Below are 27,845 nucleotides of genomic sequence, written 5' to 3'. Positions count from 1 at the left end.
GTAGTATCTTGTAGATACATGTGAATTTAAATTGAAACACATAAACTCTATGGCAGACTTTGGTAATTTGTTCGTTTACAAATCTCCACTGCTCAAAATACGCAAAGAAGAAGGGTAAGTATCTCTTAAATCTCACCAGATCAGATTTAAAAATAATGATTGAATTACCGGTCACTTCATATTAAATAGGAATAATGTGCGGTTAGGATTTTCGACAACCGAAGAATACAGACTATGTATGGAAAGCACAGAAACATCCTGAAATGTGATTAGAAAATTTTTTATTCTTATACAATATAAAACAAAAGAATACTCCACAGAGGATGATTCCACAAATCAGAGTATTTCAACATCGATCTAGTAAAATTAAAGGAACACAGAAACATCCTTACATGTCATTAGAAAATGTTATGGTCTTATACAATAAAGAAAAAGAATATTCCAAACAAAATTGTTTTCTAACTCAGAGTATTCAAATATCGATCTAGAAAGATTAAACAAACACAAAAACATTCTTACATGTCATTAGAAAATATTATGTTCTTATACAATAAAAGAGAAATCAGATTCCCAAAATCAGAATCTTCAAACATCAATCTATAAAAGATTAAGCAGATACAGAAATATGTTTACATATCATTGTAAATCAAGAACCTAAAAAAGAAGAATATTCCCAAAGAATTGATTCCCAAATCAGAGTGTACAAACATCGATCTAGAAAAGATCAAGTAAAAACAGAAATATCCTTACCTTTTGTTGAAAAATTATCCGCTCTTTTACAGCATCGATCTAGAAAAGATTAAACAGACACAGAAATATCCATACATAACATTGGAAAATTTTCTATTCATATAGAATTAAAAAGAATAATATTCCAAAAAGAATTGATTTCCAAATCAGAGTATCCAAACATCGATCTATAAAAGATTCGGCTCTTTTACAATAAAGGAGTAGAATATTCCACAAAAAATTGATTTCCCAATTAGAGTACCCAAACTTCGATCTAAAAAAGATTAAGTCTGTTTTTTCCAGCTAATGTGAAAGAAATTCTTTCATAATTGTGGATAGGGGGGATTCAGTAGTTCAACACTAGACGCAATGCCACGAGCAGCTTATGTTTGCTGTCACCAAACACTATACAATGCCATACAATAGCTGTGAGTTTCAGTTGAATATAATTTAATCTATATCCTGCATAATTATGTTCCAATAGACATAAAGTTTTATTGTCATCCAACTAAATTGGTTAGCTTAAATGCGTCTATGAACTTCTCACATAAAAAATCAAATAATATTTTCTACTTTTCCAATTAAATTTTAACAAACATCGTTTCTAAGCTGTGAAAAGTAAATATTTAAAAAAAAATAATAATAATTCATGTTTTTTCATTGAAATCCAAGATTGCCCAGAATTGAGAGACTGACGCATCCTCATGTATTTTCAAACAAAATTTTGATTGTGCCAGTGCCAGGCCACGTACGCACTTTGTTCGCTGCTGTCGCCTGAAGTAGAGAAGATTCACTTTGCGGCTTGGCTTCGCTGCCATTTTTGATGTTAAAACTTTTTCGTTTTTTTTCTTTTTTTTCGCTTTGTTCGCATGTTTTAGGGAATTTTGTTCACCTTTTTCGCTTTAAGTGTAATTTTTTATTATTGTTTTTGTTGTTGTTTTTATTGTTGATGGACTTTTCAGGTAATTTTCATAAAATTGGCTCTTCTTAACAAATTTTGCTTTTTTCTTTTATGTTTATTTGTATTTACTTTTTTTTAATAATCTTTTTTTTATTTTTAATTTTTTTTTGTCGGCTTTTTTTGCTGATTAATTCATTTTTGTTGGCTTAACAAATTGTTTTATTAAAATTGCTATATTTGTTGTGTTTTTGTTGTTGTTGTTGTTAAATGCTGATTCTACTCAAATATATGATGATGGTGGTGGTATTGTTGTTGTTATTGTTGTTATTGTAGTTGCCGATGTTATTTTTATTGCTGATGGGTAATTTACGCGTTTATCGCTGATGTGAGCACTTCTCCTTTTGTTGATTTTTATGTTTTTACGTTTTTATACTTTATGCGCTGTTTATGAAAAGTACATAAATTCCCTAATATCCATCCGTAAATAATGTTCATAAATACGTACTCCCGATTATTGTGCAGCAGATAAAAGAAAACTTTTCATATTTCGAAAGCTGGTGACTGCAAAGATATAAAAACATAAATAAATACAATGTTTTCAGCGTTAATCCGCAAAAAAGAAATTAATTAAAATAATTATCAAATATATTATGAAAATGTAATTAAAAGTTATATTAAGCCAATTTAATTAGGAAAAATTTATTTAATACCTTTACTATATATTTTTTTAATTTATTAAAAATTTCATATATAAAATTAAATAAATTTTATTACTTTTAAATATTTTGTAAAAATTTTGGGTTATTAAAACTAATTATATGTGAAAAAAATTTAATCCTTTAATTCTTAATAAATTCAACAGAAAAATAAAATGGTGGCAATATTAAAAATGTTGTAATTTATAAAATTAATATAAATTAGTTTTATTTTTTTATTATTAAATTATATTTTTAGAAGCTTAAATGGAAATTATAATAACAAAGTGCTAATAAATATAAATAAACAAAGTGCTAATAAAATACATAAAGTATATAAAACCTTAATTAGATTCATACCTAAGCCTCTGGGCATTGATAAAATCTAAAAAATCAACAATGACTTTATCTACAAGAAGTATTTTAAAACTGTACTCGTTTCGAACGTAAACCTCTAATGATAAGATCAGTCAAAGTTTTGATATTCACATGAATTAATGAGATCATATATGTTAAGATCTTTGAAACAAGGTCTTTAAACTAATTTTAAAATATATAATGGAAACATGATTTTCTGACACGTATATGACACGATCAGATATATATATGTTTGCGTATATGAGAAGTACTTTATATCAACGCGCTATTATTACGGCAAGGTACTTCTACTTCCGAGAAATTTAAAAAAATCATACAGAATGAGATGAAAACTTTATATAAGTTAAGATAGTTGAAAAAAGTTCTTTAAACTAATTTTTAAATATATACATGCTTTTCTAAATTCTTACATTTCGCTATGTATATGACCTGATCGAATATATATATGTGTTTGCTTATATAGAATAGAAAGTATTTCATATTAAAGCGCTATAATTACGACAAGGTACTTCTACTTCCAAGAAACGTAAAAAAATCATACAGAATGAAGTGAAAACTTTATACCTATAGGTTAAGATAGTTGAAAAAAGTTCTTCAAACCAATTTTAAGATACCATATATACATGTTTTTCTAAATTCTTACATTTCACTATGTATATGACACGATCATATATATGTTTAGAAATATTTGATGGAAAGTATTTCATATAAAACCGCTGTAATTAAGACAAGGTATGAGGTGAAACGTACATTACCGATATTTAATACAATGCTCTGTCACACAAATCAAACACAACTTTAAGAAAAATAAGTCCAAAAACCTTATATGGAGAAAGATAATAATAACTTTTTGTCGGCAAAGGAACTCCACTCATAAAAACATGTATACTGAAAAATCCATAATATCTGCAAGATACTCGTATTTTCAATAAGTTATGAAAGGTGTTTTAACTGTATTTTTTTTTTCTGTGGAGTTTCGTTTGACACCTCGATGTGTGTGTCATAATTTTTGACCTCATGAGGTTTACCTCATCGTCATACTTATTATAGCCCGCACAATTATTTTTTAATGTAAAAAATATCAAGAATTGCAATATTCAAAAGAGCTCAAGTACTTACAGGATTTAAAATTTCTTTTGAATTTTAAAATTTTCTCATTAGTACCAAACTTTTCTATTCGAAAAATAAAAATTTCGTGATTAATAATTATAGCCATATCAAAAAAGTTCTTACGCATATTTTTCAACTTAACATATTAACTTAAACTACTTTATTTAAAGCAGTTAAACTTCTTTAAAGATCTCGATTAAATTCAGTTTCTAATAGACTTTTATGCATTTTTAGTATTCATTCCCATTTGAATTTCATTTTTTTTTTTTGTCATTCACATCTCAGGCATATAACAACTAATGCATGTTTCATTACAAAGCATATCAAGCCAACTAATATCATAAAGGACTATCTTATGTCAGAAGCAAATTGTCCTTTCTGCATATATGGTGTACTGAGTTTGATTTCCTACTTGAAGTTGAAATGTTTTAGTAAAAGTGAGTCAAGAATTTTGATTAACAGGCAGAACGACTTTTATTTGCAACTAACAGCTTGACAAAAATCTGTACTTGAATTTTTGAAGTCCTTTTAAATTTTACTATTCATTTACAGATGCAACAACAATGATGTCAACTAATGTACATGCATTTAGTAAACAAAATAATGCCCAAATAAACTCTTAGTACTTTTGTAAATGAATGCGTAGAGAGAAAAAAATGTTCTCGACTTATGAAGCAAGTATACGGGTGTCCATTATGTTGTGTTTCTATTAAATGAAATACACTTAGACCAATGAACTCATATTCCGACAAATATGCTGAAACATACTTCACAGCCACACAATAATATACATCACTTCCATTCTGTTGGAACATTAACAAGCGTAGATTTATATATAGGGGTCTGTATGGGTTTGTGCCGGAATTTACGTTTTACTGGGTTTTGTTTTTTTTTTGTAACTATAACTCCTTTAACCAATGCTGCATTGTTTTAATAGTAAACGTAACATTTATATTTTGTTCTTTTATTTTTGTATTAATATTACAACTGAACTCTATAGAGAATGTTTCTGAAAATACTCATCCTTTTTATCATACCACATATATATGTAGAAAAAATTGTTCGCTTGTACTACACACAAAAATACTTTCGCACACATTGTACGCAGGTGACATGACCCATTGATCCTTTGGGTTGGTGTGCAATAGTATTTAAGCACAATAGTACCGTAATTATAATTACATTTTAATGGCTTCTGTGGTTTATAACCATTCTCATAGATGTACGGTCATTTCCATATTTACATAAATGCAGTGTTTTTGCCATTTTAGTTGGATCGTGTCACCAATGCAGTGCCATTGGAAACTGCAAACAGTGTGTACATTTGACTTTATATATTTTTTCAGCAATTTGTGAAATATTCTATTTTCTAATTTTTTTTTTATATGGAAGAAAATGGATATTGAAATATTTGTGGATTTGTTGGATTTTGAGTTATTAACAAATTAAATGAAATTCATTGACTTCATCTACATGGCATTCATCTACTATACGAAATTCATTTCAATCATTTACGTACCACTTAAATATAGCAGATAAATGCAAACTAAATTAATACACAACTTTATTAAACTTGATTTTTCAAAAACATCGCTTGGAAATAGTATAAGAAAGTATTTAGTAGTGAAAACTATAAAGAAAAATAAAAAGGAAAATAAAATTGTGTTTATCGCTTATTTTTAATATATTTATCATTTACTAGAAAATGTACGGAAGTAGGATATATTTAGAAAAATATAAGAAAAACTAAAAATGATGAAGAACGTACTAAAATATATTCTTAGTGTTATGAAGTGATAAACGAATAATCCAGTCAAGGCGTAAAGAGGGGTTTTGAAAATACCTCGAGTTAAGAAAGAGTACTCAGAGTGCCAGTGCACTGGCTCAAATAGCTTCAACATAATAATGAAGAAAAATATTATGAAGAAAAATATAATGAAGAACGTACTGGAATATATACTGCAGCATAAAATATAAGCGAAAATATTTGATAAAATGATATTGATGAGCAACGTAGTGAACTCGTAGCAACAATCTGAGCCAACGGAACACCAGTACAGTGCAGTAAACGAGTTGGACAATACTATACATTACAATACAATACGGTAGGCGACACTAATAGTAATAGTAATATTTAATAAAACATATAAAATAAGTCAATAATATAGCAAAGTTTATGCATAAAAATTATATTCATAAAGTAATGACTGAAATAATTAAAAATTAAATTATGCTTTGTTTGATCTTAATTTTATATGAAATATATTTAGTAACTTTTCATGATATATTTTTTTTTTTGAAAATTAGCACATCAAAGATTTTTAGATACGTATTTGTAATTTTGTGACATTTGAATTAAAATTTATTCATTCTCTGCTAATAACACAAATTTTGTGACTTCATAAATGTCAAACAACTGCTTTGTAATTACATTAAATGACATTTGCTTGCCTTAACACATATAAATGTATCTTCAACTCGTAGCAGAAAATCATACACACAAAATTCATATGCTTGTATCTATAAATTGCATTCATACAGAATGAATTCGTTTGTCGGTATTGTCTTTACTAATTGAACTCTTATGATCTGCTCAGTTTGTTTGTTCATACATTCAATTAAATTATTGAATTTATTTAATAATTGAATACCATATATCCATCGATCTTACGAATGAAGGTTGACAAGGTCGCCCATATTTCATGGATTGTGAAATTCTTTACCATTTTCATTAAATTATATTTATTATGTGAAAATTGTATGAAAGGGAAAATAAGTGCCAGCAGATGAAAATGATATTCAGTAATTAAATTGGATGTGAATGAAAATGAATTGAAATAATCAAATTTAAAATGTATAAAGCAAATCTTGTGTGCATGAGAATAATAAAAATTTTATTTGTTGATTTTCAATGAAAAGAGCCTTCATGATAATAAAGGAATCAATTTATATTTTAAGTACTGTGAATTTAATAAAATCAAAGAGATATTTTGTGGCATAGGAAATTAGTATTTTAATTTTACAAAATTTTCTGTAAAATTACAAATAAAAGCTTTTGAGAAATATCAATTAATTAGCTTATACGAAGTTTTAATTTTTTACATTAATATAGAAGAAAGATATGACAGTCTGAAATAGGAAGTATGAAAATCTGAATCTGAATGTTACTTCAGATTTGTCGACTGCATTACTGCACCATTGATAACATATAAAATAACACAATTGCATTTTTCTACCTTATAAAATGTTATAAATAACAAAGCAATCACAAAAGATTTATTTTAAATTAAAAAGTTACAATTATTGTTATACAGTCATTAAATATTTATTTCAATGAGATCTCCAAGTAGCACAAAGCAGTCTGATTGATGTTTTGTACTAGAAACCTATTCCTACAAAGCAGAAGACTTTGTCATCAAAGAAGGTTAAACTGTTCCCGTTGAGCTTTTCTTAACATCGAACAGAGATAGCTGCTCTTAGCCTAGTATTTTCCTTTCGATCCGATAAAAATCATACAATCAAAAGATATGTAACTGCAGATCTCATCTGCTTCTATATATAACCAACATAATGTCTTTAAAGACAATCCCATTACGTTGTGATGGTAACGCAGACTATGGTGACCCGTTCAATAACTTGGCAATTGCTTCGACTCTATTTTATTAGGGAGGATACTATGAGAATTCTAATTGCAAGTGAATGAGCTCGTAAGACTACTGGTTACCCTTACTTTGGAGCAAATTGCAACTTCATTTAGCTCTAATCATTTATGTCAGAAACTTAAAAATTGTTGGATATAATTTTATAGTACGAAAAACGATATGGTAATTGTTTATTGCTTATTAGTTTCGTTTAAAACTATATTGCAACCACTTTCAATGGTAGAATAGATATTTTAAAAATGTGATTTTTTTTTTGAGATCGGCTTACCTCCTCGAGGAGCCTGTAACCATTTCGACATTTGATAATGCGGTGTTGATAAGTCTGTCAGTTTTCACAAATAATTTCAGGGCTCTATCCTTTGTGTATTTTTTGTTGGGATCAATGGTGAGGTCTCTGAGAATGTCATTCGTCCTAATGTAACATGGTACTTTGAAAAGTGTTCTCAGAAAGCTGATATTTAATTCATTTTATAATATAAAAACGAAATGTTTAGCTTAATAAATATATATAATGTATTACTGATGAATATGCATATATATAAATAAAATCCTGTGGCCTGTTTCGGGTGAACTTTAACTCTTCATATCCATTTGGCTTTGTTTCTATTTGGTCTATAAACTATTTAAAATATATTTATTTATATAGTTATATTTAAATAATAATTTTAGTAATTAAATCCATCATTAGCGTAACTTTCAACTGTCATTACTGTTGATGGCAAATTAAAAAGGTATCATACTATCTACTATTTAAATAATTTACTTAACTACGTATAAATATAAACGACGTATCTCACTTCTTAAATCAAAATAAAACATTTAAAATTCAATTAAAATAAAATATCTAACATATTTACTTTTAACTTCGCTAAACGCTGTCGTTATTTCACAATTTTGTTAGTTAAAGCAAATTTAACTCAACTAAATAAAAGCATTTCACGTCAATTTAAACTAACTTTATGCAGATTATATATATATGTATTTCCCAAAAAAGTTGTCATCTGAAACAAGAGTATCTATGTCAACAAAATCCGAACCAACAATGAGTAGAAGCATAGAAGCAGTGACAAATGGAATATTTTACGACAACTAATGACTGAAAAATGAATAATAAAACAATTTGCAGCTCAAAAGCAAACTTTCTAAAAATAAAACTCTGTAACGTGTATTCTTATGCGATGCGATACGAAGCGATGTGATACGGATACGGCATTATATCAAATGATGTGATATGATAATGATAATAACGAGCATATCCAAAGTTGAATTAAGTGCACATTCAAATTTATCGCACAGTTTTTCTTTTTCTTCATTTCAAAACCTCTTTAAAGAGCTTAAATATGATGATGTACTGCAAAGTCCCCAATTGGTGTGTGCAATATGTGTACATTTATAGAAAAAAAATTTCTACATAAGTAAGTATAAGTATAACAAAAGAAAGACTTAAGTACAATCAATTGATAAAAAAGCTATACACACCCATATATGTACCCATTTGGTATATAGTATATGCTTAAGTAGATGTTCTGTATTGTAGTCTTCTGGGTGTGCATATGTGTATCTATACAAAGAATTGCAAATGAGCATACGAGCGCTTGAAAAGTATCTACGTCGTCGTTGGATGTCAGCTAGTAACTGTCACTTGCGAGTTATAAAAATTAAAATTGAAAAATAAGAATCACAAAACAAAAATATAAGCAGAATGTAATAGCTTCAGTAATAACAGTTACTGACCGGAAAACAACGCTTGTCTTCGTTAAAAAAATAGTATAGTATAACGATGACAAAGTGTGCTTCGGTTGATATCTAAAAATGACATTTTTTATATTGCTTTTAACTTCTGATTTAATAAAAACATTTTTTACTATCTTTTTCTTATGTAAAGTACAAGTGTAGGGTTTATTAAATCAACTTAAAAGAGGATTATTAAGCTGGATTTTATTGCGATTTTGTATCAAATTTTTAATTACTTGTTTGATTGTTATGAATTTCTAATTACTTTAACTAGTAAAAATTGGGGAGCTTTAAATATACTATATCACAAGAATTCTTATACTCTGTACTATTGTGAATGATACAACTTAAAGTGGATTTTTAGAAAAATCAGACTTTTATATCAAATGAGATTGATATCAATTAAGATTGATTAATTGAATGTTTGACTGGGGACTTGAACCCACTAAAACCACGTCTTAGGAATGAGTATGGAAGATTTGTCACGTGCAGCGAATACAATCCCATTCCAGTAATCAAGGCAAAACTAATTTCATCTATGCCAGTAAGCATGGGAATAAATAATTAAACTAAATGAGAAGTATAAATACAATATTTTTTTACTTCATCAGTTAAGTATTAAAATGTTATATTTTATTTTTTGTAAATTTTATTTTATTAAAATCATTTATAGTGCAAAATAACTTTTTTAGTACAACATTTTAAGCGCCATTTGAAAAAAATTATATTTTTCACATATACTAAATTATCTAAATTTTTCAAAAATTTAAATCCATTATCACTACGAAAATCATCAATTTAAATCCAAAATGGTAAGTTTTAGCAAAAAGATTTTTTTCCAAAATGCCTTTCTATGTCCCTGGTTTTAATTAAAATTAAGAACGCTACCTCCAAGATATTAAAATTTAACCTCAACTCATACGATTTGTATTACTTTTTGGATTAACTATTGATAAGTCAGTTAGCTGACGTAGCTCAATTAAGTAAATCCTTCCTAACTTATTCTTCTTAAATAGAATAGAATCTTCTCTTCTTAATACTTCTTAACTGATTATTCATAAAATAGAAACTCTTATATACAAAGGTTAAATTAAAGTCTAAAAATACAAATATGGCAATTTAATATATATATCTGGAATATCGTCAAAAGACACGAATTTTGAATGGAACGCCATAAGAAGTAATTTTAAGATAAGAATTGAGATGAAATGAAAGAAAAAAGTGATATTTTTTTCAAAAACAAAAGATATTAATGAGACTGGCAATACAATGGAACATTTTAAGAATTGATGTAGTAAACATTGAAATAATTCTTACACAAGAGAAACATATACGATATGCTTCACATACAGCAGCGTAGACATTTTCCAAATATCTTAATTTAACCTTGCCATTAACCTCTTAATTAAGACATCTGCACTGTTTAAAAAATTTATATGTGTTCGTGTCGATACTCATACTTATAATAACATATCGCAACTATGACAATCTTTTTTTTTATTTATGAAATAAATTTTAATTAAATATTTATAATAAATAATTTTAACAAATTTTCATTTCTTTCGATTTCAAATATTTTACTGGTTATGAATATATCTTTTTGAGACAATATAAAATGATAAAAGTAGATAAAAAAGAAATTTATAAATATAAATATATAATAAAAAATTTCCACTTACCCACTTCTATACCAAACTTTCGTTGTAAACTTTTCTAATGAAAGTTACTTTTCCAACTCGACATTACTTTAGTTGAAATCACTCCCCATTGACTTGTAGAACTACAATTTTCTAGCTATACTTTTTATTTGTTCTTATTTAGTTACAAAGGCCTTTTAGTTTTTGCAATTCCAAAGTGCATTTCACAGATATTTGCATCTCCAAGGTGTCAAATCTTCAAAGCCCAAATGGAATAGAGTTGCCAATAGCTTGTAAAAATAGCTGTTTGCTTGCTTGTAGTAGAAGATACTGCAAATATATGAGAAAAATAATAAAATAAAAATTTAAATGAAGAGTAAATATTTAAATGGGAAATATATAATAAATAAAAGAGGTTCATATTATGGAAATGAAGTACAAGTTACTCTTAAATAATGTAGATGAATATTGAACAGGCATACGACACTACTCCATAATTATTAAGATTTTAATATATATACTCTAGCATTGATATATTTTCTTTTTATTTCAATATTTTACAGTTGGCAACACTTCAAGATTTTTTTCATGATTTATCCACAAATTTTCATTGAAGACATAAAATTTAAGAATTTATAAGTTTGTGAGAATTCACTAAGTGTGAGAACATTTGCAATGCAAACAAGTTCTGGCAAAGGAACCGTTTGACGGAAACGGAAAGTAGAATCATGACTAACAAATAGAAAAATAACACTGTATAGTGCAAATTATACTGCACTGAGGTGTAAGCAAACATACGAGTATGCAGCTTGCTAAACACACAGATACTTCCACCACATGCTGAAACCCGCAAACTTCCATAAGCTGAAACACTTCTACACTAAACATATTGTGACTGACTGACTGGCTGGCTGAGTGACTGTGTGACATCGGTGCAAATTGTCAATATTTATTTAGAGATGTCAATGTAAAAGTAAAATACGACTTCATAGAAACCCACACACACACACACACACACTGCTAACAAACTTGTGACAAATGTATCTCAACATATGAGTTTGAGTGCAGGTACGAGTATATTGAGAAATATACTCGTAAAAAAAAAAAAACAATATAAAGAATATTTAACAAAAATTGTGAAAAGTGACAAAAGCGCAAAGTTAAAAGTTATTCTGTAAAAACAGTTAAAGTGAAAAGTTGACTTAAGGAAAAACTTTTCAACACAAATACTCGTATTCAGATACATTAAAGATAGAGAGGTTGAAATAAAGCGTTATACTACTTGTAGGCAGACATCACATTTGTGTACTTTCATATACCACAAATGAAATGAAAACAAAAGGATATTTAAATTAAAAATAAATTAAATACGTTATATAAACAAGAAGTTTGAATTGCGGTAAGTGGAATGACGGAATCAAGTGGAAATTGTATTCATCTGCTTACCTAAACATTAGAACATTTGTTATTCTTCAATTTCAGTTAGATACATAAACACATAAAGATATATACTCGTATTTATACGTATTTGCAATTACACATACTCATTTAATAATAAAATGTACGCAGTTCTTTTTCCTTATATGTGTCTATGTATGTTTGAACGTCTATTGAAAATTGTAATTTTATATGCAAACATGGTTACTTTTTTCCAACCACAAATAATTGATATATAAAGAAATTTCTCCATTTACACAGCATCCAACAAGTGCAAAAAGTTGCGTTTTTATTTTCATTTTAGCGCTACAGTTGCAAATTGTATCTATGAACTTAAGTTGAAGAGATATTAAATGAACTGAACAAAATTTTTAGAAAAGTAACTAAGCTCTGTCAGTTGCAAAGCATTTATTTGTAACTACAAATTTGTGCAACTTAATCAGAGTCAGAACTCTAACACAAAAAGAGATATTAAAAACGCACTGGAACGATACTTCCTAAGAACTATAATTCCCAACTATTTGGTTACGACTACCTCATCCAAATGGACCGAGAGCACTGCGAGCCTAACTACGACTTTAATATCATTCATTAAATTAAAATCCAGTAGCTTCAATAGCTTTTTCTTAATGTAAACATAGATGACAATACTTTAGCACAAAATGTATTCTAACCGGTAATTGGAAGAAAAAGACATAGAGGCAAATAGTGTCTACAGTGAAGTGATGAAGTTGAGGAGGTACTAATGGTGCTTGTCTCACGAGACTATTAAAGGTTCGCAAAGACATCTGGGGAAGAGTACGGAATGACACTGTACAACTGATTGCTTTGGATAAATATAAGTAAGTAAGTAAAGTGTAATTTTTTATAAACAAAAATTAAACTATATTATTAAAGCTTATATTGAACATTAGAATATGTTGTAGTTACTTACTACAACAAATCTTAAAAGTTATATTCTATTTTAATATTTATATACAAATATTTCTTTTAAATCTATAATGATTCGCCATAAGTTAAAATATTTTTCACAAAATTTTAATAATGATATTGTTGTTGTTGTTGTTGTAAGATGAGTTAGTGCTATTGCTCACTTTTACTCTACTGTAGCTGGGGGGCTGCCCCATACTAAACTTTAACTATACTAGAATCATTATCATTTATTTATTTTCTAACTGATGACGAACCGTAGATCAGCATATCTTCCTGTGCGTCCTGAAGTGGACTTGAGGTTTGTTAGAGCGGGGTTGGGCAACGTATCAACTTTTGTGAAAAATTTTAGGGCTCTGTCCTTGATATACTTTTTCACTGAGTCGATTCTTAGATCTCTATGCATGTCTGTTGTTCTAATATACCAAGGAATCTTAATTAGTCTTCTTAAAGCCAGATTTTGTGCTATCTGTAATTGCTTTATAGCAAGATTATTATTAATAAATGATTTATTACACAAATTCTAAAAAAATATTCCAGAAAATAGAATTATAATTATATTCCTCCTGTTCTGTTCTAATCTTAATATGACTTTATCAAATTCTTATATGTAGATTTTGACAACATTTACACACCTATTACAAAAATATCTATATCTGCATAAACGTTGCCACAGTCTAAACAACCCACCATAAATATCTAAATTTTTTTTATTATTTGTTTTAGGTTTTAAAAGAAATTTCAATGTAAGTTCGATTTAATGTTGAATTTTCATTTTCTCCGTCACGTAACGAACGTTAACGCCTTAGGCTTGCAATTACATTAACGAATTTTTTTTACAGTGTTTATATGAGCATTAATGCAGCCGCGAAAAGGGGATTTAAATGTGTACTCTTGTTTGTATTTGGGTGAAGGTGTTTTATTTGTAGATACATGACAACCGAACACTCAAACACGTTTCAATGTTCATTCTCATAATGACGAAAAATCTCAGACAGACTTAACAAACATCGCCCTATAATAAGATTAAAATTAATATGATTTTCCCAAATTAAAAAATTTATTTCTTTTTCGAATTAAAATTGCCATTCATATATGAAATTAAAATAAATTACAATTTTTAGAAAAAAAAAAATATTATGTTTAAGTATTTTTAATAACACTGTATGGCTTTATAAAATTTTATGTGAAATTGCACTTTTTATTTTTGATTTTAAGATCCTTGTGTAAGTAAATTAAAAATGATCAAATAACCAATAAAATATTCTTTATAGAATATTGTTTGAATGGCAATTAGATTATAAGATATTAAACACAGTATTGCTGCACTTTACGGAATAATTACTATAGTGTAAACGTACTGTTTGATATTGATAATTAATTATAAATGTCTACACTATTTTCTGTGTTAAGTAATAATGTCAAAAATATGGCTTAAGTACAGTTGTCATTATCTTTTTGTAAAATGTTGTTTGCTGAGAGAAAGAGAGAGAGAGAAACTTCAATGTCGATTATTAGTAAAGATTAAAATACTCTGAAAACCACGATCTGAGAGTGGAACCTACTAAGACCACCTCTCAGAAATACAAAATGGACAAATGCCACTTATTGACCAGTTCAAGTCAAAAGCTGAAATTTCATTTCAGTTTTCAAGGGAAATGCAAACATAAGAATAGAAAAGGTTTAGTATTTAGATGATAATTATATCTGAGGCAAATTTGTAAATAAGTGATAGGAGAAAGGTAGCTCAGTCGGTAAATTGGTAGAGTGATCGACCGTAGAAGTTAACACAATACAATACCTTTACCAATTCAACATTGAAAAATGACAAAAGTCCTTAAAATATAGTAACACAAGATTTATATAAATGTCTGACTGATTGTCCATCTCCGTTTTGTTAATAGTTTCTACAAAAAAAATTCTTGGTAACAACGTATTGGATACCTAAATGACAGAGTGAAAAAGAAATAGTATTTACTGAAACAAGCACTATCACTAATGAAGCAAGTAATGTAATGGGAGACACATTCCAAACTTATCAGTTTTTTTATTTGTAGTGTTGATAATTTTTATGTTGACATTTTCCAGGGAATTTTTTTATAAAATCTCAAAACATTTTCTTTTCAGTGCTGTTAATTAGTACAATCAATATTTATTTTTGAATTTATTCTCTTCATTTAATTTTTTTTTTCTCTCTCTCTTTTTCTTTGATTTTATTAACACTCACTTTTTGTTTTTTTAATACACACATTTGAGTTGAGTTGACCACTAACTCTTTAGGAGGTTTGTACTAAATCGGTTTGCTTTGGCAAGAGACATGATTTTAAATTCGTAGGGCAATAGAGTTATATACAGAATGACAATTTCAACGTATGACTTAATTACTTTAGTAAGTATTATTTTGAATTTTTACTAAATTATTTTAAAATACAATGATCGCATAAATTTGGATAAGAATAACAATCCTATATAGGTTCAGTATTGATCAATATTACAATGACAAAATTTGTCAAATTTATTTGAACATAACAATCTGACAAAATATTCCAAATATTTTAGTTAATATTATTCAAGCAATAATTTATCTAGAACTTTAATCTATTGGTAAGCATTATCCTATTAATGATGTTTCCTATTGCATATAAATTGTAATTTTAGAGTTGGAAAGTGGGGCTTATAGCCAAAAAATTAGATAACGGAAGCGGTAGTAACCGTTGCTGAAGTCTTTGTCGAGTAAAAACCGTGAGTTTGTTTCAGCTTGCTGTCTTTGTACCTAGAAATTTTTGAACAAATAGTAGTATTATAACTTATATAGATCTTCCTATACTTACTATAAGATATTTTGCTTGTTATTTAAATGGGTTTTTAAATCCTTTTCGAAGCCATCCATATCGTAAATTGTTGAGAACAGATAAGTTATTCCGATATCTATACAATGGGTATGTATTTTGGACCGGTATTTGAAATTTTTTTAAGGATTTTAAGCACTTGTAGAAAATATTTATTACTTCGGAGCTCACTGTTATAAATGTCAGTTATTGTTGTAACTGTAGAAGTCTTTTTAGTCGTTTATGTCAGTTGTTATAGAAGTAGATAAAATTCAAAAATTAGTGACTTTTTCGTCAAAAGTTTATAACAATAATTAAGTAAAATTTTTATAAATTTAAAACGAAATTTGTTTGACCTCACCACTTTCTATTCAATATGGATTCTTAAATTTTAATTGTAAAATCTACTATCTATACTTTAGATATTGGACATCAAAAACAAAATTACAACTGTAAAATCAGTTTTATCAGCTCTTTTATCCTGACTTTATAGGCTCTCTGTCAGCAAAACTCATAAAACTAGATCCAAAAAGAATAGAAGGAATATCAACTGAAATAATTGCAATAAATTATTGAAATTGTAAGCGTATATTAAATCATCCATATTATATACTGTTATATCACTATTTTTTTTGTTAATGTATAGAAATCATAACTTCAATTTTAGTAAATCGGAATATTTGCTTTATAATGGATATCCCAACGTACGGTAAGCTTATCTATATCTATAGTTCCTGAACAAATATCTGATTTTTAGATTACAAATATTAAAAGTATATAATACACATTATATTTAAAATATGTTTTCTTTTTAAATTTTAGTTTCTCTTCTGGTTTCACATTTCTCTGCCTTTCTGCATACTTTAATTCTTGATTTGTTCAAGAACATGATATTGAGAAGCAGAGCCTCGTGGATAATTTTCTTAACTTGTATGGGGATTTATCTAACGTATGAATGCGTAAGTCCGAATACTGAGGTAATTGCTATAGTAAAATACATTGATGTGATGCGTAATGATTTTCTAACTGAAATGATTTTACTTGGCGTTATTGTTTTCATGATTGCAATTTTCACATTTCGAAAAAGCGTACAATTTAATGTCCGATATCGAACTATACTCAAAATGAGGTTGGAAAGTATTGAAGTAGCAAAGTCCATTAGAATGTTGAATGCATGTTGGTTTATGGCGAATGCTGATAACACAGAATACCATAAGCACACTGTAAAGCAATTGAAGGCAATCATGGAAAAACCAGGAGGATTCATTTATTTAAAAGAAAACATACAATTAAGTGAATGTTATGTGGATCGCTTTTTGGATATTGCAATAAAAAACATATATACAAAGTAGATCACCTGATTGTATTCAAAAACAAAATTTTAATTGTTATTATTTTTAATAACATTTGAATAACAAATTTCAAATTATAAAAAATCTTCTATTTTGTTAAGAGTTATTAAAAAAATTATGAGTTATACTAACAAATGTTATTTCTATAAATAAAAATTAAAATAAAAATCTCTATATACTAAGGTTTTTAATATAAAATGTGATTTCATACGGTTATAGCAAAAAACAAATCGGCACGTTTACTTTCTGGGTCACCCTTCTGATCTAAAGTTTCCCCAATGAAAGTGTTTGAAATTGTGGATGATAAGGGATGATAATCACAGACCACAGAATTCATAGGATAAATATAATTTTGAATCACTTCACTTTCGGATTCAACCATCACAACTTCCTTTTTATTTGAATAAAGTAAAAGTAAATAAACCCCACGAAGCAAACTGTACAATGAATCTCTAATGGTAAAAAAAACTCGATTTACTGTCTTAAAAATAATCTGCCATCCAGAAATCGCTCACTAAGAGAATGGGTTCAAGCATTCATTAATACCATATTTTTTAAACAACATATTGTAAATTTTAAAAGAAAACTATGTAAAACTCTTAAAGAGCAACCAGAAATTACTATTAATGAAGATATATTTTGTAGAATGTGATGTAAAAGAAATATATTTATTAAAGACACGCTTTCAAGAACTTTTATCGTTCATAAAACAAAAATAAGAAACGAGATTTGTAGTGCTTAAGCTACAGTTTACGATATGCTAACGAGTTTACGAAAGGAAAGTAGTTGATGAATTTTTCATTTGTGGTTAACAAAAATTGGCAAATGATTCAAACTTAATTGAATTAATTCGTAAATGCTCTTTGCATATGACTATTATATATTAATAACATATAATAGTCTAATAGTAGTCTGAATAATAATAATATGAATAATAATAGTCTGATATCCTCCTTACTTATCATCTTAACAGTAATCAGTTAATGCTTTAAGAGGTGAAGACTCTCGTTTCATAATATCACTTTCGATTAATCCCAAAAAACAGTATAATAGAAAATCATAGGAAATTATACGAAATTATATTAAAATATAATCATTTGTAACTAAGCAATGGAGGTATTAGATTTCGACCTCTACTGACAGTGGCAGTAATGGAAGAAGACGTCAGTGATTTATAAGAGCAAATAGTTGTCAAAAGAAGTCAGATTCAGTATTGTTAAACTTAGTGAAAGAAACAAAACTGTTGTATTAAAGACAAAGCTATTTATAGTTGTAAAAGTATTTTAAAATCAGTATCGAAAACATCCGTTGGACCGAATATGTCATAAGTTTGTAATACTTTTGCACGTTAATAATAAAAGAGAAATTTTGTTAACAGTACAATGACTTAAACCGGAATATTTTGATCAGATACATATAAATGCAGTAAAAAATACGGTCTACTTAAGTTTATCATTGAAGGTAGAATTGTGAGTATTGTGAAAGAATATGTGAGTTTACTAAAGAAAGGATATTGTGGCTTAATAATCTACGACATCGGTTAGATAAATGTATATAAAACAAATATAGCAATTATGTTAGCCACCGTTCGAAGCAGAGAAGGCACTTAACACACAAATAGACTCTCAAGATATACTTTACATTGAAGAGGTTTGAAATTATTAATTTAATACTTCAACGCGTTATTTTATATATTATGTACACATAATAAGAGCAAATTATATTTTCAAAAGTTTTATCAACATTTTTAGTAAGTTATAATAACATAACTCAAAAACTTATTGACTAGGGTAACATAAAAATAATTTGATAGATTCTAATTCCACATCTTCACAATCTGAAATATTCATTTGCAGAACGATTTATACAATTTTGCAAAACAAAATATTACTCTCAATTTAATCACATAAAAATATCTCATGTCGATAATAAAATAGTTCGACATTAATATTTAAAAATATTTTTAAACTATAAATATTCATAAAATTATATTTCCTATAACATTCAAAATATATAACTGAAATCTAAATACTTTTACGTGAAAGTATGAAGATATGGTTTGAACTTACGAAACAAGTATCTTTGAAATACAATAAAACAAATTTAAAAAATGTTTTGCTTAAGAACGACATGCGTCCTTTGTGTATTGGATTTGTTGACATGACATGACTTGCTGGCAAACTTGAGACGACAATAGTTGACAGGGTTAACAACGACAATGATTTCAGCAAGCTTAAAATAAATACGCCACCAAGAAAAAAATATAACAAAAAAAATATACATAAAAAAGCAGACGTAAGGTACCGTGATTTCATTTTTACTCTTGAGATACATTTTCAGCGTAAGTAATATGCAAACGTAAGGATATGAAATAACGTAACGAAATAATAACTCTTTTGTGTGCAGTGTACACTATACACTATACAGTGTACACTTTACACTGTACAATGTACGATGTACGATGTACAGAGAACGATGCACGGCGTACGGCATACGGTGTACCATGTACGATGTATGGTTTACGGTGTACGTCATGAGTGTACAGGTATTTCTTGTACCATGGAAGCGAGTGTGTGGGTCTGTTGTTTTTTGCATGCGTATATGTGGTGACATTATGACACAAGCTGCATTAAATAACAAAAAACACGAATAATATTAGTAAAAAAAAATGTGAATAAAAATAAACAATATATCCTTAAAAATTGTTACTTGCCCAAGGCAAGAAAACAAGCCAACAAGCAAAGGAGTACAAAATGAAGTAGCAATTGCAGTGAAAACAGTAAGCCAAGTTCTCAGTTCTCAGCCTAAACTACATAAGCACGAGGAAAATTATTTTTAAATCGATTTTTCTTCACATTAAATTTTGATTTTCCCGACCTTTTTTAATATTTCGCTTCGTTTCGCCTTAAGTTTGTGTATAATTTTAAAGAAAATTGTTTCAAGCAAATAAGAAATAAATGCAAATTGTCTGTAATGGTTGCACGTAAGTAAATAAGTAAGTAAGTTTCGTATGCAGAGCAAAAAGCTTGGCAAAACTTTGTGAACATAACAAGCGAATGCCAAGGCGTACTGGCACATACAAACCGGAAAAAATTAAAATAACTAAAAAAATAAATATTGAAATACAAATTTTGTGGCTTAATTTATAGTTGCCACAACACAGCAGCGCAAAAAATATACATATAAAAAGTAAGAGTAGTGCTGAAAAAAATGTTTTGTTAGTTATGCACGAGTATATAAAATTATATCTGCAGACAAAGTCATGAACTCGTACATGAAAAATATATCTGTAAGTATGTATAATTCTTCCCCCCCTGAAACCAAAACGTTAAGAATGCAAATTTGTGCTTTTTTCTACAGTTTTTCTTTAGCTAAATTGAATTGCTGCCTTTCAGCGAAATCACATCACATCAACTAATGTGATTAAGTTAAAATTTTATTGCATACACTCGGGCGATAGAGCTTGTTTTAAGTAAGTGTACAACTTACTTACAACTAAGTAGTAGTTGATGAAAAAGTTATTTAAAAGACAAGCGATTATAGTGACTGAAGAACTTACACTATTGATATGTTGTTGAAAAATGTTCGCATGCAAAGTACAGTACTGTGTTTCCATTTACAAAAACTGTTTTAGGGCATAACGAAGGATTCGAATGAAATATTCAATTTTTCAGAAATTAAGAGACAATGATAATTATCAGCAAAAACGGGAAAGTATTAAAAGCATTTAAACGGAAATGTTTTCCTACATTCGAGAATAATGATTTCTCACTTATTCGTAATGAGTACCGATTAGGATGGTATATTGATTTGGATGAGCTATACCTAACATTGATATTATTTAATTTAAGATAATTCAACTGTGTCGACTAGTAAGGTGTTTGAATTAATGTGTGCTAGAAGAAAGCTCAGTAAATAACATCAGTAATGTTGCCAAAGATATAATATGCTCTAGAACTATCGAAATAACAAAACTTTTTGTTATAAACAAATTTATGACGTAAAGCAGCGTTGTTGTAGAAGCCATATAATCAGATCTCATATTTTACTAAGTATGTAAATTTTAGTATAAAATAAATATAAAATTTACCATTGTCTATTGCATCGGTACCTCAAACTACTATTTAAATATATAGTTAACAAAAAAAATGTCTCCCAGTGGAGCGTAATACTGCAAACATCGTAACTTTTTGTACTATATAGACTGTGTAATTAGTTTACTTTAATCAATAAGAGATACTATTTAAAATAGTCTTGAAAATATGTATACGACGAGAAGTCATCAATGAAGCAGATGTTATCCATATTTCTATTTAGAAAACATTTATATTAAATTTTCGCAAATGTTTCAAAACCACATGATTTTTCACAAAATTCTTTATAAAACTTTTGTAGATATTTTTAGAAAAAATTTCTTATTATTACAGAAACAATTCCTGTGAAGCTCAAGTATATTGCTTTCCTATAATAAACTTTTATACCATGCACATACATCCCGAACTTCCCCATCTATCCAATATTTTACATTTCTTTAATTATGCAATTGTCTTAGATTCCTTAACAAAGAAAAGAAAAAAACTTATTATTGTATTAAACTAACATCTGAAAAAAAAATAGAAACAAATATTGTCTCCAGAATATATATCCGTATTTCAGCTAACTAAACTAAATTTTTGCAGTATTATTCATATTAAAGTCATAATCATCAGTTGACTCTTCAAACAAATCGAGTATACCTACATAACCTGAGTAGTGAACCAATGCAAGTATTTATTTAAATTACTATAGTGTATATACATAACACCACTTAAGGGTCTTTGCAAAATTTTCTTCACAGCTTTACCTGCTGTCATCAGTGCGAAATATGTGATTAGCTGCAACGCCTGCTAGTCTTGTAATTTACTCGGGAAAGGCTGAAGACTGAGGTGACGCAGTGCTCTACACCCAAATCATTTCGTATTTATTTATGCAAAGAAAATTCTATTGAAATAACGTCACTTGAGGTATTTTGCATTTTTATTGCCAATTCTTGAGTGGATTATTAGAGGGTGCAAAAGTGTATATGAAATTTTTTAGCGCATAAAACAGCAGTGCATAAAATTTCAAACTATATGGTATGTATTTTCGAGAATGTCTCTTCATTTAGATTTTTTCCACTTAACTGCAAAATATATGAAATTATGTCAATTTCACAATTAAGCGCTTTATATAAGAATTAGAGCAAATGCGGGAAGAATGTATTTTTAATTAAAAACAAAAAAGCAGTTTTTCTGCAGATTAAGGGCTACAAATATTAAAGTGGTACTTTTAATTGTATTGCATTAAATACTAAAAAAAATTACTCTCTTATTATATTTAAAGTGCACATACGTAGCTCTCAGGCTATCTAGTCATTGAAATTAATAAGGAATTATTAACAATTCATATTCATTAGGGAGAATATTTTACAAAATTTTAATCGCATGAAGGAATACAGAAATATATTAATCAGAATTATTTAAAAAATTAAATATTTAGTCTTAAGTTAATACATATCCTATTAATTATTTATTATCAATATCTAAAATTTCATATTAAGTTATATTTGATATATAAAATTAAGAAGCACATTTTAGTCATTATCAAAATAGTGAAAAATTAGCAGGGTGGACTTTACGAAAAATTTAACATATAAATAATTATCAAACATGGTTACTAAATACTGGCGTTTGCAATGGCTTTTGTTAGTGTTACTGAATTGTGACATCAAAATAAATGTAAATGCCTCGTATGAACAAATTTTAGAAGACGCTCTAAAACCGTATGTAGCAAATCTTTTGGTAAGAGTGAACATTTTAAGAAAATTTTGCACTATCACGTTAACGACGTGATAGTCGTCGTGATAGTGCGGAATGGGCTAAGGTGATACTTTCCATAATTGATAGTTTTCTGCTCTGTTACGGTCAATTATTAACATTAAGGATCATCGATTTAGACAATTGAGACTGCACGTCTTTCCAATATACCAGTTTACGTATAATGGACCAAATACTTCTGATTTCATTCGGAAATCTTCCATAAGTGATATTTTAGTTTTAATTCAAAAGAGTTAAGGTAATAGAGTCAGTGCTTTAACATACCCTAACCGAACAGGCCGACATCTTTGACTTCCTAATGGCAGAAGGAGTAATTCTCGACCCAGCGACCTTCTCGTGGCCCAGATCAAGTATGGGTAGTCACAGAGAATGTGACTGGAAGTCTTGTCGGAGGAGTCGACAAGCTATCTCTTCTGATAGATCCATTTTGTTAAGTTATCACCTTAACATGGTGACCCGTTAAATATCCCACCAGCAATCTCAACTCTGTGAGTTTAATTTATAACACTTAAGTTATTTAGCCAGATTAATAAACCTACCATGAAACTATGTGAATCAAAAATTCTGTCATATATAATATTTACTAATTTTTATTTGTAGTTTAAAATTATTCAAACTGAGATGGAAAGGTTTATAAAAAAATAAATAAAAAATTTTTTTTCCATAACTTACCTAAGTTCTCTGCAATAATGAATTGCTACAGCGTGTTGCATGCATCACAATTTTTTGCAATATTTTTGTGCATTCGCATCAGGAAGATTTATCTCAGCGGCGTATATCGCACAATACTATACATTTAGAAATCCATCCATCCATCCACATTTTGGAAAAAATATTTTATTTGATATATGACAACTGCAGATCTCTCTACTGATTATTTTGTTTATAAATCTACGTACGTTCATATAACACAAAACCAACAACAACCGAAAAAAAAGATAACAACAACAATGAAATTCAAATGAAATAAACAAACCAAATTGTGAGTGTTTTTTTTCTGGTGAAAAATGCAAAAAATCGAACAAACTCGTGCATTTCAGATTTGAAGGTTTTTAGTTAAAATTTTTGATAAGTTTTTCATTTTCATTTTCAGTTTCATTTTAAATCATGTGTTCGCGTATCAATCTATTATTTACGATTCTTTAGTGCAAACCATATTGAGAATTATTCTTGAAATTATATATAGTTCAGCGAAATGCTCGACTTGGTTGAAGTGAAAATAAACCGTAGTAAATCCAGTCGAGCTTTAACTAAAACATGAATTCGATTAAATTGTAACTCGTAGCGAACAAATCAGCAGTGATTAAGAGACCGGCTACATTGAACGACAAATTCCTTTTGCAGTGGCGATAACGTTTATCTCGTATTTTAAGGTCTTAACCTCGAAGCGTCAATATGAGTGGCCGCAGTAGCGGCTATTGTAGTTGATGCTGCTGCTCGTGTTTTAATTCTTATTGTTTGTTCTTGTTCTTCTTGTTGTTTTTGTTGTTGGTTTAATGCTTTAATGCACTGATATTGTACCATGTATGCAGTATGTACGTGTGTGTGTGTATTTTAATCTTTTGCATTTCGATTTTCATTGTTGTTTTAATTGTTTTTATTTGTAAGAAAAATGTTTTTAATGCATTTAATAAAAATATTTTTAAATCACTATCAGTAAACTTTAAAAATATATTTTGTTTACTAAATGAATATATGGTATATACATATACACATATATATATAGAATTATGTATTTGAATATAATTTATATAATATTACACTGTTCAATTATTAATAATATTAATATTTTCAACAAATCTCCGTCTTGATAAGTAAACAACTAAGCAAAGTTCACTGATCGAGCTCAAATTTCAAACTGATCTCCGAATTCTACAAACGCCCATAGTCATTACATTTAAATTGTTTATATGGCAAAAAAAAAAACAAAAATTAAAAGCTGACGTTCGGTTAACCCCCATATTCTCTGCTATATAAAGTATAAGTCTAGAACTGTTGCAACAGTGCGCATGTCAGACAGTTGATCTTTAATTAAGTTTGAAGAACGTTAAAGACGACAAAAAAATCCCTTCCCGCACACAATAATTCACTAATAGTTGAGATACAACAGTACGATCAGTAACCGAAACACCAACAACAACCATATAAATTTAAACAGTCATAATAACAGTAGCACAGCAGCAGCAGCAGCAGAAGTCGGCGCAGCATACACACAGATGGTCATGCAAGTAGTTATTGCAAAACAACAACAACAACACCAACAATAACAATCAACAATACCGTTAAAACGAAATAATTTGCTTAAGCGCGCAGCTTTGTCTCATTTTGGCTGCGTGGCTATATGGCAATGTGGCTATGTGGCTATGCGGCAGCGAATTCAAACAGTTTCAATTGATTTAATTGAAAAATGACATACGACATGACTCTGTGGATACGATAGCAGCCTCAGCCGACCGACCAGTGCGTCGGTGTGGTTGATTTTAGTTTTGTTCTTGCTGTTTGTGTTTCTGTTTCTGTTTCTGTTTGCGATTGTCATTGTGGTCAAACAACGCCCTCTGTGCCCTCTTTACACATGTCTATTAATACCGTTATAATTTTAACACAAAAACACATACATGCACTAACACACACTCATCGATATTTGTTTGCTGGAACAAATACACGCACGCATACTAACAGATGAATTTTGCTCTATAATGTTGTTGCGTATGTGGAGGACAGAGCTACAGTGTTGTCGTAGTGTTGTTGTTAGTGTTGCTACTTCTGTCTTGTCGCCCAATCAATTTCTGTGCTTGTTGCTGCTACTTTAATTTTATCATTTTGTTTTTTTTTACTTTTCCTTTATTTTTTATTTTTTTGTGCTAAATTTCATTTTCACATTTTCCTTATTATTTTGTCATTTAAGTCACATTTGCTGTTACATTTTCTAACAGAATAAATTTGTGTGGTGTATGTGTCTGTAGCATGCTGTGTTTTTGTGTGGTGTGTATGTGGTGTGTAATTCGAATGATGCTTTAATTGCATACAAACGTATTTGATTTTAATTCTAATATGTTTAATTTTTTCTTTAAAGTCATACACAGATTTTAATGGCATAATAAAATTAATCATTTTATTTCTCTGAAAGCTTATTAGAAGCTTTGAAGATTAAAAAGAGTATGCATTTCTTCTATTTTGAAGAAAAAAAATTAATTCTTCGAAATCGAATAATTTATTACCTCAATCAGACTGAAGTAGGTTTTACTGAGGCTGATTTTTGGTTCAGAAAATTGGAGATATTAGATATGTGAAGTCCTTCTTCAATTCTCCATTTTTCTTCCTTCTAGGGTTTACCTTTGTTACCATGAGTTTTACATAAAATTTGTTAAATCCTCAGAAATAAAGTAGGGAAATATTAAAGTCACACTTAATTGAAGACCATCGCTTAAGTAAAACACTGATTTTAAAATTTCTATTCCAACTTCTCGATGTTTTTATAATACATCTTTCATCACAAGGACAAATTGTGTGCAGTATATATACTATAATTCGCCAGCTACAAATTGCACAAAGCCAGGCTCTGAAAAAACTTTCACAGTACCATGGTACATTAGGACGAATGACATCCTTAGAGACCTCAAGATGGATCCGATCAAAAAATATATAAAGGATAGAGCCCTGAAATTATTTACGAAAACTTGCAGATTTGCCAACACCGCGTAATCGAATCTCAGAACGGTTCCAGTCTCTTCGGGGAGGTAAGCAGATCTGAGGTCAATTATTGCTTAGTCTGATGAAGTGATAAGCAATAATCCAGTCAAGGCGTAGTAGAGAGGGGTTATGAAGAAACCTCGCTTTTAATAGAGAGTAAAATTGTTCAAGTGCACTGACTCAACTAGCCTCAACATAATAAAATATATAATATATATAATCACTAATAAGTTGACTGCAACAATTTTAAGTGCTACAATAATTTGATTTTGTTTAAAATTTTTTTTTTACCATTCCGAAATTTGTGAAATTTATTAATTTTATTTGAATTTTTGTTAAAAACAACTTTAGCCAGTCGACTGAAATATTCGTTAAAATCTCCAATTAAAGTTTACAATAGAACAATTATCGCTTTGCTTACAATTTTCTATAGTCTCTTAAAACTTCAAACTAGTTTTCTAGACAGTGTAGTGTTGCTGTTTTTCGTACAAATTAGAGACTTTAGCAAGAGACTTGCAGGTTTGTGCGGAATACCCATATAGTAAGCTAAATAAGTAATACTTAAATATAAAATAAATATAAGTAATAGTAATATTTTATCGTTATTAATATTTATCATATCATACTGTAATTTCTGTTGTTTTTGTGGTATTTTCTTGAGTTAGTACTATTGCGCACTTTTACTCTTTTGTGGCTGAGGGGCTTATCCCTGTCCCACACTAAGGTTTACCTATGCTGGAATTCATGTCTTCTTTTTAGTAACTGATGACGGACCGTAGGTCAGCATATCTTCCTGTGAGTCCTGAGGTGGACTTGAGGTTTGTTAGGGCGGAGTTGAGCAGCGCTTCAACTTTGGTGAATAATTTTAGGGCTCTGTTCCTGATATATTTCTGTTATAATTTTGTTA

The 27,845-nt window shown here is 28.7% G+C and overlaps 2 long non-coding RNA genes across 2 annotated transcripts; one reads left to right on the top strand and one right to left on the bottom strand.

Moving 5' to 3' along the window:
* Positions 1 to 1,864: 1,864 nt before the first annotated feature.
* LOC119681995 lies at positions 1,865 to 24,103 on the bottom strand. The gene is made up of 3 exons (XR_005252546.1): positions 23,921 to 24,103; positions 10,889 to 11,176; positions 1,865 to 2,191 (listed from the first exon to the last, which is right to left on the bottom strand). It is a non-coding gene; the product is annotated as an uncharacterized LOC119681995 (long non-coding RNA).
* On the top strand, positions 15,751 to 17,395 carry LOC119681994. Its single transcript, XR_005252545.1, has 5 exons — positions 15,751 to 15,817; positions 15,872 to 15,955; positions 16,464 to 16,621; positions 16,688 to 16,750; positions 16,864 to 17,395. It is a non-coding gene; the product is annotated as an uncharacterized LOC119681994 (long non-coding RNA).
* Positions 24,104 to 27,845: the final 3,742 nt, after the last annotated feature.

The sequence above is a fragment of the Teleopsis dalmanni genome, chromosome 2 (assembly GCF_002237135.1).
Source record: "Teleopsis dalmanni isolate 2A chromosome 2, ASM223713v2, whole genome shotgun sequence".
Taxonomy (NCBI): domain Eukaryota; kingdom Metazoa; phylum Arthropoda; class Insecta; order Diptera; family Diopsidae; genus Teleopsis; species Teleopsis dalmanni.
This window is presented reverse-complemented; position numbering and strand designations above follow the sequence as displayed.